The 16,480-nt window shown below is 32.4% G+C and overlaps 2 non-coding genes across 2 annotated transcripts; both read right to left on the reverse strand.

Moving 5' to 3' along the window:
- Positions 1–417: 417 nt before the first annotated feature.
- LOC143916274 (5S ribosomal RNA) lies at positions 418–536 on the reverse strand. The gene has a single exon (XR_013260964.1). It is a non-coding gene; the product is annotated as a 5S ribosomal RNA (ribosomal RNA).
- A 181-nt stretch (positions 537–717) lies between these two features.
- On the reverse strand, positions 718–789 carry TRNAE-UUC (transfer RNA glutamic acid (anticodon UUC)). The gene has a single exon. It is a non-coding gene; the product is annotated as a tRNA-Glu (tRNA).
- Between the last annotated feature and the right edge of the window lie 15,691 nt (positions 790–16,480).

Consider the following 16,480-nt stretch of genomic DNA (forward strand, 5'->3'; position numbering starts at 1 on the left):
AGTAACAAAAGGAAAATAATACCTCATTCAGAGAGAAAAAAAAAATAACAAAAGTGTAAAAATTAAAAATAAAATCCATAAATCCCATTCTTTGTTTACACTGAGCAAAATTAAAATAGTATATAAAAATGTACAAAAGAGAAAGAAAAAATAAAATAAAACAAAACAAAATAAATTTATATACAAATTTAATATACAAAAAAAAATTATATATACAAATTTAATTTGTATATATAATTTTTTTATTTAACTTGTATTTTTTCCTTTTGTACTTCTTAATTTTTTTAGCACACTCTTCGCTTTGGAGCAATCTGTTAGACGAGTGTGCTTGAATAATTGATTTTGTAAAATAAAAAAAAATGTCACCGAATAAAATTTGCATGTGGCCAAAACAAACAAAAATAAAAAGGTGGGGGGGGCCAACGGCACGCGGTGTTCCCAAGCGGTCACCCATCCAAGTACTGACCGCGCCCAATGTTGCTTAACTTCGGTGATCGGACGAGAACCGGTGTATTCAACGTGGTATGGTCGTTGGCAAACGGCTCGCTACTAAATACACTTCTAATATTACACGAATTCTCAATTTACGCGCTGAAAAACCGCGTAAAAATTTTTGTAAATAAAAAAAACAGTATTTAGATAGGTCCCTATTTATATTTTTTTTTATCATTAACACATATTATGTTTTATTGAATACAAATAAAGTAATAAAAAATTTTCCCGTACCGGGAATCGAACCCGAGCCTCCTGGGTGAAAGCCAGGTATCCTAGCCACTAGACCATACGGGATATACTTTGATGCGTTCATATTTAGCAATGTAAATTGATGTTGATATATTTAGATACAGATTAAAAGTAATTTGAAAATGTATCTATTTTAAGAGTCTATCGTAACTTGATATCAGTATATGATGACTGCAGCTCGGATACCGATTGTTTAAAATGCGTTTTCCCTGATTATTACGTAGGCGTTGGAGTGAAACGATGGAGATGCAAAGCATACCATAAGTGAAGGGTGAAAAAGTTGAAGGATCACTAACTATGTATATACATATATGTATGTACATATCTGCCGTTGAGATAAATGCAGCTGCGCGTTCAACATTTAAACTTTAAAAATGATCGCAACGGGCCGAATGCAAACATTAAGTTGATAAGAATCGATGAACAATATTATACCGATAGTATTTTTTGAAAATGAAAATGTATCGGTTACACATTGTCATTGAAATACATATGTACAATTGAAGTACATATGTATTATATGTAGAGGGGGGACGCGACAATTGGTTCACTTCCAAAAGGTTCAACGACACAATGTACCCGACAATTGGTGCACTGACAAAATGTACACGCGACAAATGGTTCACGCGACAAAATAATCACGCGAAAAAATGTCCTAAAATTTCCTATTTTAATGGAAAAAGTAACTTTTTATTGGATTATATATGTATATACATATATCTCTATCGCGAATTTCACTGAATTAGTTTAAATGTTAGGGCTTCTCAACCATATCAAAAATTTTCTTAATTTCAAATGAATAATTTACTTTTTATCGTATGCGCTCAATTTGTTTCGCTATCATAGTTATTAGTATTTTAAATCTCTCTGTACGGTTCAATATCGAATGTTGTTTTGTAATCTTCTTATATTCCTCATATATATAGATAAAGTCATGGGTTGGTCACACCCGAATTTTTTTTATTTAATAGATTTGCGATAATATTTAAACGGGCACAACACTAGTTATTAATAACCGTCATTCTTGCTCTGTTTTTGAGCAAATTCAAAGACGATACAATTTTGCGATACGGTTTTACAAACATATGTATGTACATACATAAATACGTATGTACATATATAATCTAATATCCCGATGAGTAGACAAAGTTTACGTCAATTATTTTTTATAAAAAATTTCTAACATACACATGTATGTATGTACATACGTGTACAAATATGTTTCGCATCTATGCACATCGTACTACATATGTATGTACATTGTATAATGCCCACCGAAATTCAATTGCGTTTGCATAGTTTTATAGGCAGATCAATATTTTTGAATAAACAGCGTCAAACACGTTGATAATTGTTGACACAATTGCGGCAAACTACTCCACAGCGGAAAGCAACGATCGGTTTTGCTGTTTGTCGACATAATCGCACGTCTCTCGCATCCCCGTCCCATGGTGATATTTGTTCAGCGTCACGAGACGTAATGATTATGGCGCCGGCGCAAACATTATTAATTCTGGTTGGCCCACCAAAGCAAACAACGGCTTCTCAAGTTCCCCACAGACACACAGACAGACAGACAGACGTATCCGCCACCCGTACTACATAATTGACGCAAAATAGATTAGCGTGTCTGATGTTGACATGTTGCAAACGGGGAAAGAAGCCTGCGGTTGGATGCATCGGTTGAACTTTAGCACTTGGCGCGAAAAGCTCCCAGGTAAGGACGCCAACTATGTACGTTATGTTTGCTTGATGTTTCCCAAGAAGTGTCCCGAGGGTGGGCGGGGGAGAAACATCTGGCAGTGCTAGGAGAGCCTTCTGCTATCCCGCTTAAATTATTCATGGGATTATTTCGCGTCGGGGAACGGCGGCGATCCCTCCGATAATAATAAGCGAAAGTTTCCCACAAGAAAATGATCCACGTTTGATCAACATTAATGGAGCTTACAAAGTAAAACCTTTCAAACTACAGAATATAAATAAAAATGATACATTGTGTTTAATGAATTTAGTATGAGGGGCTTAAAAGTAAAAAGCAAAGGTGCCTATGTCCACACACACACAAGATGAAATGTGAATGCATTTTTTCCCACTAGTTGTTCCCCTATATATGAAACTCATAATTGGAATCCAGAAGTGCCTATATTCCATAGAAAACAGTGTTTAAAAAGCAATTTTACATGCAAACACTAGGTCACGATTTTAAAGATTTAAGCGAACGGTTCCCAACCGGTCGATCGCCAAACAAATTTTGTTTATTAAATTTAAATTACATATTTTAAAATGAAAAATAAAAAATAAAAATTTATTAAAAATTCTTTTGAAAGAAGCTGAGACTCAAAGAGGCTGAGACTGAGACTGAGACTCAAAGAGGCTGAGACTGAGGGTCAAAGATTTGCTAATTCACAATGTATGTATGTACATAGTAAGGTGATTGTTTTAATTATGTTTCGAGAGCTATTACCTGAAATAAGAACATTTTTACTTAAGAGAAAAGATAATAGTGTGACATACCTTTGAAACAAGGAATGACTTTTAAAGTAAGAAATATCATATTAATATTTTATAAATCATAAAGTATTTTACCGAAGGTTAATGAGTTTCGTAAAATTTGCAGTTTTTTTTATAATATTAACCTTTAAATATGAATGAAAATAATGTCCGAAGTCTAGTACAAACCATAGCAATGATTTTTCTAATGGATGTGGAGTATTATGAATTACAGTTGATTAAATTGAAAAATGACGTTACATTGACACAAAAAAAAAATTATGAAAATGCTATAATTATTTTGTTTCTGCAGTTATTTAACAATATTTTTCATTTTGGAATGAATATTTTTAGTTTCTAAGCACTAAAAGCAACAACAAAATAGTCGATCGCCGTGAAAATGTATAGAAAAAGTAGCTCCCAACCTTAAAAAGGTAGGGTACCCTTTATTTAAACCAATCACCACACAGCATCATCATGAACAGAGATCGACGGCCGAGGATGATTTTATGCACAAAAAATGGTTCACTATTGTCAACCATTTATTTTTTGGTCTCTTGATTGTAGGGCAATGGAGAGGTCTACTGTTATTTTATGTCGGATGAACACTAATCTTATAACTGATTTCGTTGATTGTAAGGCGTGCGTATCAGTTTGCTCTGTTCAAAATTTGATTTGTAGCATTAATTAAAGTGATATGTAGCTAAATATTGCACTAATGCCTTGTAATAAATCTACAAAAATGACATAAGCAAGTTTGCCACGAGTTGCCACATGCAAAACCGTCACTGTCCAAAATATAATCCGCAATATTTTGTGTCATTGTTTGATAATGTATCTTGGCTAAGTTTTATTCTATTCATAAGTAAAAGCATAAAAAATATTGGCGTCTATTTTAGTAAGCATTGTCACTTTCACAATCTAAAAAACGTTCTTCTCGTTTTATTCTAAATTAACTTAAAGTAGACATAGGCACCTTTCCTTTTATATGTCTCATATGCAATACTGCTTTTATCTCAAGACGATTGTCTGTATCAATGTGCTAAGTATACAAGATTTTTATAATTATCGGTCTTTTTATTTTATTTTATTTTTATTTTATTAATTGAAAAATCAACAGACAGGATGTACAGAGATAGGTATAAAAAAAAACAAAAAGTAAATAAATAATATATGTAACATCCGAGTCCAATAATAGATTTTTACAAAAATGAAAAAGATAAATATAAGGAAAACAAATTAAAAAGTAAAGAATAAAGGCATGACAAAATATGTAGTACATTGCATAATTAAACTATAGTATTAAAATATTTGGAAAAGGTTATAAGATAGAATATAAGAAAAAATTGAAATTTACAAATATAAAAAACAAATGAAAAAGGTAAATACAAAATAAACAAATGAAAAGGAAAAGAATGAAAGCTATAATATGATTAAATAGCACATTACATAACTAAACTAAAGTATAAAAATAATGGAAATATTGGAAAAATAGAATAGGAGTCTTTCATACAGTCTTATGGACACGTACATACATATGTACATATGTATTTCTTTCCAATATATTCAAAGTCTCCTTAATATAATTGATAAAATGAGAAGCTATGAAATACATGCACTGGATAAATACAATGTGTTTTTTTTATTCATATTTTTAAATATAAAAAAATATATACCTATTACGGTTATTATATATTATTTACGGTTGTTGGAAATATTATATAAAAACTGTAATTATTGTAAAAGCAATTCGTTCGTTTTAGATTTTAGCTACTGTTTATATTCGACGATCACAAGTCGGACGAATGATACGCCGAAATGAAACGCGTGCCGTTTTGCGGATTTAAATTCAATTCGACTAATGCAATCGCGGAAAAATTTGAATATTTCCCCGAATAATAGTAGAGGGAGATGCGCTCTTAGATAAAGTTGTGGCCAGCTTAAAATTAAACCATCACATAAACAAGCGTTAGAGGCGGGCGCGCAATTCGACCAAGTATTTGGGGGGGAGAAGAGGTGGTAGTTTTAGCGCGGGGAGAAGTTGTAGAGGAGGGTACGGAACAAAAAGTCGTTAAGATAAAGCCGCCAGGACCCCCCCTAATGGACCAAGGACCAAATTGACCCAAATTCTCGGTCCTTTTCGACCGAGACGTGGGGCGCGGCGCAACACATCTTCACGACCGCGCCAATGTATTGCGGACTCGCACTAGTATATCTACGGCTTTTTTCTTGATAAGCAAACATTATTTCTATCTCTACAATTCAGAAGTTAAAAGTATTCAAAAACACACAAAAGACAGTCGGATACTGAGTTTACATGAGAATTTTTTAATAAATTATTATTGATTGAATATTTTTTAAGTGAATGTATGAAAATTTGGTTTAATTTAATGATTATTGTTTTAGATTAAACGTACATAATTATTAATTCATGAATGTTTTAAAAACAAATTTTGAATCAATTGTGTTTTTTTTATATTTACGTTAGTGGAAAATTCACATTCAATTCATTCATTAATAATTTTTTTATACAAAGTGTTGAAAATCGCAATATTTATTTTTATTTTAAATAAAATGCAATTAAATGAATATATGTAGGTAGGTATCGCAGAAAAATTCAAAATAAACCGACTTATCTAATTAAAGATCAAATATTTTGACACCTTGAAATGTCGATTCAATATTGAATTCAGACAATTTTTAGACAAAATCATATCAATTAAAATTATATTTAGTAAATATATGCATGTAAACATGTTTTTTTTCTACTCCTAAAACTCAAAATTAGCTTCAAAGAAAAACGATATGAAAGCTCGGAAAAAATTTAGAACTAAGCCCCGCTTAATACGCAAGCGAAAAATATAAATACGCAAGCGAAATCTTCAACGGACTTGCTGGAATTATACATCCTGAAATTTCCTAATATTGTCGCATAGACGTCGTTCTATAAAACGACCATTCTATAAAACAATAATTTAAATTACATTTGACGTACAAAATAACTAGATTTTTATTGAATCGGTTATGCTTTTTGGCTTTGAAATAGCAAGAATAAAAGATATCTGCAGCTTTTTATATGCAGGTAAAAATCCGGAATACGGCTTTTTTTAATAGAGAATTCGAAATAAAACGCGGCAAATGCAAAATCATAAAATATTTGAAAATAAAACTCTCTATTCGTATATTGTGCGCTATTCAATTCAATTCGAATGCAAGATTGCGGGCAGTAAAAATACAACTATACAGCAATCTCGCGACCCGAACGAATATGAAAGCTGTCGCATATAATTTTACAGCGTTTTCCTTTTAAAAGCAGCAGCTTTCGTTATTATTACTATTGTACTACTTGCATGCATATAATATGGTTTCATGAAATTTTCCACGATTGTGACGAACGCAAAACGAATCAAATAATAAAAATGCATGGAAATTATCGTGTATCGTAATTACGTCATATCGACGGTCTTTTTATTGAACGCTTTCTCAGCATAAAACATGAGAATATATTTACTAATTGAATCGTATATATATATATATATATATATATATATATATATATATATATATATATATATATATATATATATATATATATATATATATATATATATATATATATATATATATATATATATATATATATATATATATATATATATATATATATATATATATATATATATATATATTAAGCTGCATTTTGAAACCATTGCTGGAAAATACCTACGAACATTGAATCCTTATCGAGTTTGATCGATTGGGCAAAAACGTGCAAATTAGCCTCACTCTTATACATACCCTTAAAAGACCCAAAAGAGGGGTTGAATTTATTCGCATCTAAACATATACATTTTCGAGTCTTTAACACCATGTCTCGTGCCCGGATTGAACGCCCCTGTGCAATATATGGCTCAATCATTCTGCGCTTGACGTGCAATAAACAGCGTCGTAAAACAATGTTTTTAAATGCACGAGCTCGTATTGTTCGCCATACAAAAGAGCGAGAGAAATAGAGCTTTTCTTTTCTTGTGCTATTTTTTTACAACATACCCAAAACTTTCCTCCACGAATGAAAAGTTTCCAGAGGAGGCCAAAGGTTGCGTGACGACACGGTGCGACTTGAAAATACTTTACAGTCGACATTACGACTTTTCATTGCCTTTTATGACATTGATGAGGTTTTAAAGTTAAAATTTTGAACGTTCGCCCACTCCCACCCCTCCAGTTCCCCTTATTATGAATCACTTATAGTGTTCCATGTCGTTTATTTTGGCCCTCACTTGCAATCAAAAGTTTTTTCCTCCATTTAGTAAAATAAACTGACAAAACAATAGGTTTTTTTTTAAATTAAATTGGTTCGTGAAATATTCTTTGAGGCGTTCCATTTCAATTATTTTGAATTTGATTGTATTACAAACGAACATTCAAAAACAAATACGTATATAAGTGTTGACAGATTTAAAAAATACTTACATATAATATAAGTGTTGACAGATTTAAAAAATTATTATTATACGCTTTAAAGTAAAATAAAATGTGATAAAACCGACTTAATATAAATATTTAGACTTTAATAAAAATCGTAAAATACTTTTTATGCTTCAGTTTACGAGTTGTGGATTCAGAAAGTTTTTATTATCTTTTTATTAGAAAAAGGCGAGCTTTCTCTTTTATGTCGAATTTCAAACATACCTTTCCTTATTTTCAAATTTCCTTAACATTTAATATGATTCGGAACGAAAGTAAAAAAATTTAAACGCACTACATACAAGTCTATTCGCATTAATAAAAACCGTATAAAACGCATGCAAACGTACCCACATGATTAAGTAGAAAAACGCATGCATTTTACGAATTTATACATGCGTATTTGCGATAAGCCACAGCCGAAATACAAAACGTATAATGTATAAAAAGAGCCGAACAAAAAACAAACAGCGTCGTGTATTTTATACGAGCCTAAATCGAAATTAAAACAATAATTTTATTATTCGAGCACAAACATTTGAAAGGTGGCGACTGTTGAGATACGTAAAACGGGTGAAATGAAAAGCTACTAGTATTTGGGTTTTATATGTACATAGTTACGTCATACGATAAATACGAAACCGGGGAAAATCCACGGCGATACGCATTCTAATTAAGGTGGGTTTTGATGGTTTTATTAAGGCGCCACCATGGGTACCCCTAAACAGCGCCTCATAACGACTGGGGTTGTTTCGGTGACGATGAAATCGCGTTATTTTATTCGCGGCACGTCAAAACGTCTAGAGCTGAGGCCGGGCTGATAAGGCCCGTCAGTCGTCTTAGGGTTATTTGTTGTGTGTAACTCTCGTGCGAAACAATAACGACCCCAGTGTGCTCGGGAACAGTTTACCTTCACCATTCGTTAGCGCGTTGATGTCTCCCGGGAAAAGCGATACCGCGATAATTACGAATGCTGGCACTGTATTTATTTATATAAGAACCTAGATATAAAACTTCAGAACGATTAAAAAAATATAGAAACGTAGTTTGATTATAATACAAAAAACGTTATTAAACGTTAGCTATTATTCTTTTCCTTTTCATTTGTTTATCTTGTAGATACTTATCTTTTTCATTTGTTTATCTTTGTAAAAATCTGTAATTGGACTCGGATGTTATATATATTATATATATACTCTTTGTTTTTATGCATGTCTACATCTTGTTGTCTGTTGATTTTTCAATAAATAAAATAAAATGAAATAAAAACACAGCCTATTTTAAAATTTTAATGCCGATCAATAATACGTGAGCCATATTTTGAAAAAACATCTTCAATATCAATAATACAGAATATCTCAGCGCCCTCCCCTTATTTTATTTTAAACAATAAATATTATAAAAGGTTGGAGAAAAATATATTTCAAAATAGACACGTTTTATGTTCAATATTAATAAAAATGAAGTGAAGAACTTTGTCGACTGATATTTCTTCATTGCAATATTATTGGTAAAGATATTTAATTTCGTGATACAAATCCACCCCTGATATATACATACAGTAAATTTTCAATTATCTAGGCGTGGATTATCCGTGCTTGAAAAAATATTATTTAATTTTTTTAAATAAATTTAATTTTTTTCTTGTATGATTATGAGACGTACCGATTGATTGCGACCGTAAAAAGGCGTGTTATTTGAAACAAATGATGTCACATAGAAATGTTTTACGTTCCCTTTTTAAATGTATTTTACTCTTGCGTTGATTCTCTCAGTCGCTTTTGATCAGCGAAGAAGTAACAAGTGCGTGTATTCAGAGCAGATTTTTTCGTAACATGCGTATGTTTAATTATTTTCAATTGCTGATAAATTCTGCATCGTATTTCGAGAATATTTGCTAAGAAAAAATTTGCAACCCGATCAAATCTATAATGCAGATGAAACAGGCCTGTACTGGAAGTGCTTGCCGATAAAAACGCTCGCTTCAATGAGAGAAAAGTCCGCTCCTAGACATAAAACGTTCAAAGAAAGGATAGCTGTCATGTGTTGCGGAAACGCATCAGGAACTGATGAAATGAAAATTTTGATGATTGGGAAAGCAATCGATAATTATAGTCAGAAAGGGGCGTGGATGGTCAGGGATATTTTTGAATATTGGTTCAAAAAGAAATGGGGATTGCCATAGAAAGCAGTATTATTATTAGATAATGCTTCTTCTCATACGAACGAAAGCATATTGAAAACAAACGATGGACTTACAAAACTTATCGCCATTTATCTGCTCAATTATGAGCGTTTTTCTTAATAAACAATGAGTATTAAAATTGTGAAACAAAAAATTGAGTTGTAAATATGATATTATATTCGAAACCAAGTCAAAATTTGATGATTCGGATTATCCATGTTTTTCAATTATCCGAGCCCTTCCTCCCCAGCATTAGCCCGGATAATCGAGATTGTATTCACGTTTCAGCGGCATTTTATTAAAATAAAAGTAACTATTTGTACCGATGACGGTTTATTGTTTGACAAGTCAGTATTGTTAATTCGAGTAGAAAAATTAAGTTGAATATAAAATGTTTTATAAGTTTTTTTTTCAATTTTAAAATCAAAAAAAAAAAAAGGCACATGACTAGTCTGCTGCCTCTTTGAGTTGGCCCTGATTATAAATTGGATTGGTGATTTACAGTCAGTCAGTCGTTCATTAATTTAAATAAAAGTAATAAACGAAAGTAGATATTGCAAATTTGTATGATGTTTACATAGAAACCACATATGTAGATAAGTGATACATTATGCTATTTTAAGGTAGTTTTAATTTTACAAAAAATCCTAAAAACCGGTAGTACATATTTTATGTAGTTTTTCGTAACAATACAGTACAATATATTTTCATTTTAAGTGAACAGACTTAAATTTGGATTATTTTAACGACAGAAATATTAAATTATAATTATTCTCGTATGAATGACTTCGTTAGAGCGATATAATTTTTCATGAACAATACTCATCTATAAAGGTGTGTGATTTGCGCGCGCTGGCGATTTTCCGCGCACGTATATCTGTGGCAAGGGACGACATAACGTCGACGAGGAAAACCCTAGGTAACTTTGGCAAATTGCTTTTGTTTTTGTCTGATCCTCTTTTCATTGAGCTTTTACAAATATGAGGCAAGTTTCGCCGCGTCGGGAGTGGAGCTTAATCCTGGACGCGCACCGTGATGCAGCTTAACGTTGAATAATACAGGGACTTTACGACGCCTTCACTTTTTATACATCCTGTCCGGTGTTACCTGGGCCAAATTGAATCTTCTTCGACTCGTATAGCTACATTTTTTTCATAATATTTTTTTAGCATTAAAAAATCTTTATTTATACATTATATATGTATGTACATATTCATAATATTACGACATGTTGTGCGTTCCATCAATGTTTTGAATTCGTGTTTAATTTTGGCGGTTCAAACCGTGCGGTATGTAATTTAAACCTAAAACTCGTATAAGCCAAGCTAATGGGATACGGGATTATGACTGTGTATATGTATCAGAAGGAGAGGAGGGAAATATTATAGAAATCAAAAGTTTTAATGGATGAGCTTATCAGCGAGCTGAGGCGGAGATGATCTGATTTTGAGACATTATCAGAAAAAGTTTTAATGATTTTGTACTAAATTTTGACGAAATTTAATATAATATGTAGGTATGTGGATATTTTTGTAGTATAATTCTTGATATTTTTTATAAATTCACATTAATAAGTTGGTAATAAATAGAAATGGTAAATATACGTATGAGCCGCTATATTTGAAATTGGCGTAAGTCCACTTTCCTTCATTTCGAGAAATATCTCGCAAAACATTAAATATCATGTTTTGCGTTTTACAATATTTAATTAAAAATAATGGTGGCCTGTGATAAGTTTATTCTGCCTTCCCGAGATTATGGACATATCAAATTAAGGTAGTCATAACAATATGTGAATTAAGTAAAACTGAAATAATGTTTTTGGAACTGAAAATTAAGCTTCCGCCACGTTCAAATATAACAGCTCATTTATGTATGGTATCTACAATAGATTATTCATAGAAAATAAAATAACAAAATGCAGCATTTTTTTCTCGACAAAAATCAAAAATTGAATGTATTTAATACATACATATGTATGTACATACATAACTTGTAATACGGAATTTACTGATTTTTTAAAGCAATTTTACTGATTCTTACTAACCTCGAATCAGTAAAATTGCTTTAAACTTTTTTAAATTAACTTGGACAGTTTTTTCTTGTTATGAATACATGACAGTAAAAATTTTGATTACTGTGAAGCAACAATGATTTAAATCAAGTGTATGTATGTTTTGAATATTTTTTTTTTATATGGTAAAATGTTTTCTTTTGGAAGTTTTTGTAGCGACGTTTTAACCGGATGCCGGTGTGTCCAACTGTTACACCAAACCATTAGAATTATTATTACTATTACCATATATTTATGCGAAATGGTTAGATCATAAATCTATTTGTAAGAAAAGCGATGTATTATGCGAAAGTCAACTTTTTCATCTGTTTCCCTGTTGTTGTTGTTTCCGCGCTATTTTTTTTTGTTTCTTTCTCTTAATGTCGAAGTGGAAAAAAATGTAATTTATTATTCGTCGATACTTCCAGCACTTTGGCGGGGCTAGCCCCCAACTCCCATCTCACCACTTCCCCCTCTCCTCACATCCCCTCTCGTCTCTCATAGAGGGGCGATGGCGGTAAACTCGAAAGACAAACATTTGCTGGTGGGGCGGAGTCGCCGCCGACGCCCCGAGATCTGCACAAACCTTGGCTCTCGCTACATTTAACCGTGGATTATTTCCCCAAATAGCTTTATCAAGTTTTCGAGTTTGGAAACAAAACAAAGATGCGGGACGTTGATTGATGAGGCGGCGCCCGGGCTCTAATGACGTCGCCGCAACATCGAGACATCGACCAAAATCGCGCAGACATTCGGCAACATTTTATCACCAATATATTAGGGGATGAATTGAGGTCGATGTCGTTCCACGACAACCTTCCCAGTTGTCGCATTAATGACGGCCTTATCTGAAAACAGTAATAGATTGTTAACCTCTTTTATCCTCAGACTCCAATCCATGCACCGTTTATAGCCTATTCGTTTTACATATAATATATTTAGCGATGTACAAAGCGAGGGCGTTTAACCGTCTGAAAAGCACAAAAAAGAAGATTCTCGTCGGTGAAAATGACGTGTAATTAAATATGAACCATTTGATGCAATTACTGAGAATTATTCAAAATTGAAAATATTCTCTTCAGAACTAATTGAAAACAGTAGCAAACGTTTGGACGATCATTGCGCGCAGTTAGGGATATTCCGTATCGCAAAAAGGCAATAAAACGTGATCTCAGTAATTAAAGTATTTTCCATTATACCTTACGATCGCTTTGCAATTGTATTTTTAATTAAATTTCATTCAGTTTAATCATGGATTTGAAGGACCTCGCCGTTGGCGAAAAGGTACGCGGATTACTTAGCACCCGTCGTACAAGAGAGTGCTTCGGGGGAACTTTGTTCTTGTTCAAAAGGAAAATCCAGAAAGGCCTTCCTTTTCAACCGTTCACGGAAATCGAGCTCGGGTCATTCGGACTTAAAAATGTATAGGTAGACATAGTACAAGTATATCAAGATGTTGGGGTCTCGTATTTAAACGGATGAAAGGGAGGACGTTGGTTCGAGGATAAGGACCGCCCTCAAAGAGCATCTTTTCTTATATACCTATATATAAATCGCTGAAATTTACTGACGCAAAATTTCAACGAATAAGTTAAACACACCTATTAATCGTACTAAATTGAAATTTTACCGTCAGCTAAACGCAAACGGTACACATTTGAGGACCAACGCTTAAACTTTACAACCGAAACGCATTACTATGAATTGAAATTTGCGTCCGTTTACACATCTATATAACGATTAAATTACGTAAACTACAAAATACGGAGGGTTTGATTTTCAATGTTCAAAGAATGAATAGACTCCATTCATCATTTGAAAATTGATTCAATAGAGGATGTAATATTATACATGGAACTTGCCCAGGTGATCAGGACATTTCGACCTTTTATTCAAATTCCGGAAAACGTACCGAGCTTCTGTCGAGTAAATGAGTGTAAATATTTTCCCCGCGGTCGGTGCACCAAACTCGAATGCACAGCGAGGCGATAATATTTTCTTAGGATTGGAATTGGAAGCGTCTAGATGCACAGCTTCGCGAAATGGAAATACGATGTTAAATGAAGATTTTCCGTACATTTCCCGTCAGAGTAGCGTCTGTGTATACGTCGCCGGAAATCCTCAATTTTCATTAGACACGGTTAGCACGCTAGACGATGCACACTTATTCTGAATTTTCCGAACAGACGCTATTTTATTAAATACTACTGTAATGTACTACGTATATATATATATATATATATATATATATATATATATATATATATACATGTATATTCACAACGAAATATAGCATTTCCTTGGTGTTAAGAGCAATAAATACTGGCGGAAAAAACTGAAGATTGACACCTGAGATTATTCATTTTTTACAATTTAATTTATATTATACATAGTAATACTTTATAATTTCACTTACATATGTATATACACAATTTTATTTATCTACTAATTAGAAATTACAAAACTCAATATTTTTTCAAATAATTTTTAATACACATGTACATACATACACCCAGCGCAAAACGAAGCTTCAGTCGCATCAGTCACAAATTTTACCGGAATGGCCCATTTTTCGCCCTATTGGGTCTCACTTTCTGGCAATTTTGTTTTTATAATTTTACAGTTGTTTTCAGCATACCTCAACGTATTGTTGCCAAAAACTTTTAAAGTCAGTTTCCCCCAGAATTTCAAGTAGTGCGTGTCTTTTTTTAGTGTTGTGAGCGTTGAGCGTAAAATATGAATTTTTGTCGATCGCCGAGAAATCAAAAATTGTCACTGTTTTGTCAAAAATTGTTTCTGGGAGGAAAATTATTCTTTTGTGGAAATTTATCGACGAACGGGGACGTATTCTACCTACAATAACTATATTTTTTAAAAAGTATAAAAAAACAATGGACATAACACCTGTCGAAAGAGGAAAAATGGCAAAAAAACTGATTTCTCGAGACGAACGGATTTTAAAGAGAATTTCACTTCAAAATCGTTTCAAAACTGCGTCAAAAATTGGTTTTGAGTTCATTGAAGTTGGAAAAAACAGTAAACCTTAGAACAGTTTAATATAAACTAAATGAACTTGGTCTATTTTAACGGGCCGTGCAAAAAAACCCTCCTCACGAAGAAAATGAAGGATACTCATCTTTGGTGGGCCAAAGAGAAGAAAAATTGGACAGTTCAAGATTGGGAGACAATTACTTTTTCAGATGAATCCAAATTCAACCTGATTGGATCAGATGGGATGGCGCTAGTACGACGAAAATCAGGTGAACGCTATAAAGAATAGTGCTAAGCGCTGACTGTTTAACATTCGCCATGGTATGGTATTGGGGGCCATCACACGGTATGGTGTTCGGTCAATCATTAAACTAGATGGGATAGTCAACTCACACGAGTATAAAAAAATCATCGACAAAAGCGTTATTCCTACATTAGAAGGCTTACCGGAAATGGTTAAGGATCTTGTCTTTCACGATGATTCAGCACCGGCGCATCGTTTAAAATTTTAGAGTATTCAAATTTTTTTCACAATTATTTTAATTATTTTTAATGCAATGGTATATCACCATTTAGTTTTTGTTTAAATATCGATCAAGATAAAGATAGTTTAGGTATAAACTCCATTGAATGGCCAGGAAACAGCTCGGATCTAAATATAATCGAAAATATTTGAAGCAAAATAGGCAAAAAAATTAGAGATAAGAAAACAAAAACGATAAAATAATTAAAATACATTATTTATGATGTATGCTACAATGAAATTAGTGATGGATTATTAAAAAAATAATATGAATCACTACTTAAACGAATAAAACTATTTATTAAAAACAAAGGGGGTCCCATTAAATATTAAAATAAAAAAAAACATTTTTATTCGTATTCCCTACTATTATTTGAAGTCCCCTTGATATGTTGAAAAGCTTGAAAAAGAAAAAAAAATCCGTTTTTATCGATTTTTTGATTTATGAAATCTACTCCAGGTATAAAAAAATGATCATTTTTACTCTAAATTTACAATGATTCCCCTCATAATGTTATCTATTGACGAAATCGCTTTTTTTTGCTGCATATTGATGAAGAGGAGTTGTAGAAAATAATACGAAAACTGTTATTTTAAATTCATTTCCTAGTCTTTAAAAATATATCGTTATTTGCATGTGATGCAACTGATAAGCTTCGTTTTGCGCTGGGTGTATATATTTTTATTTTTACAAATATTTTCATGTATTAAATAAAAATACATGTTTACAGGATTTATTCAGAAATGCTATTGTTTAATCGATTTTATTGAAATCATGTTTTACTTAGGCTATTTAAAAAAAAAATATATGTAGTTTATACCCACCATGGTATTTTTTTTTTTTTTTTTTTTTTTGGTGCCATCTTATCGATTCCCGATAAATCATCACCAGCGATATCGTTGCTCTTCAGATCATGTACGGGCACTACGGAATCATCACTCCGTCCCCAATTTTGTGAATTGGGCTTCTGAATCTCTCACATTCAGAACACCAATTCGTGAGGCTTTTTTCGCTTTAAACGCCTCT

Source organism: Arctopsyche grandis, chromosome 8, assembly GCF_051622035.1.
Source record: "Arctopsyche grandis isolate Sample6627 chromosome 8, ASM5162203v2, whole genome shotgun sequence".
Classification (NCBI taxonomy): Eukaryota; Metazoa; Arthropoda; class Insecta; order Trichoptera; family Hydropsychidae; genus Arctopsyche; species Arctopsyche grandis.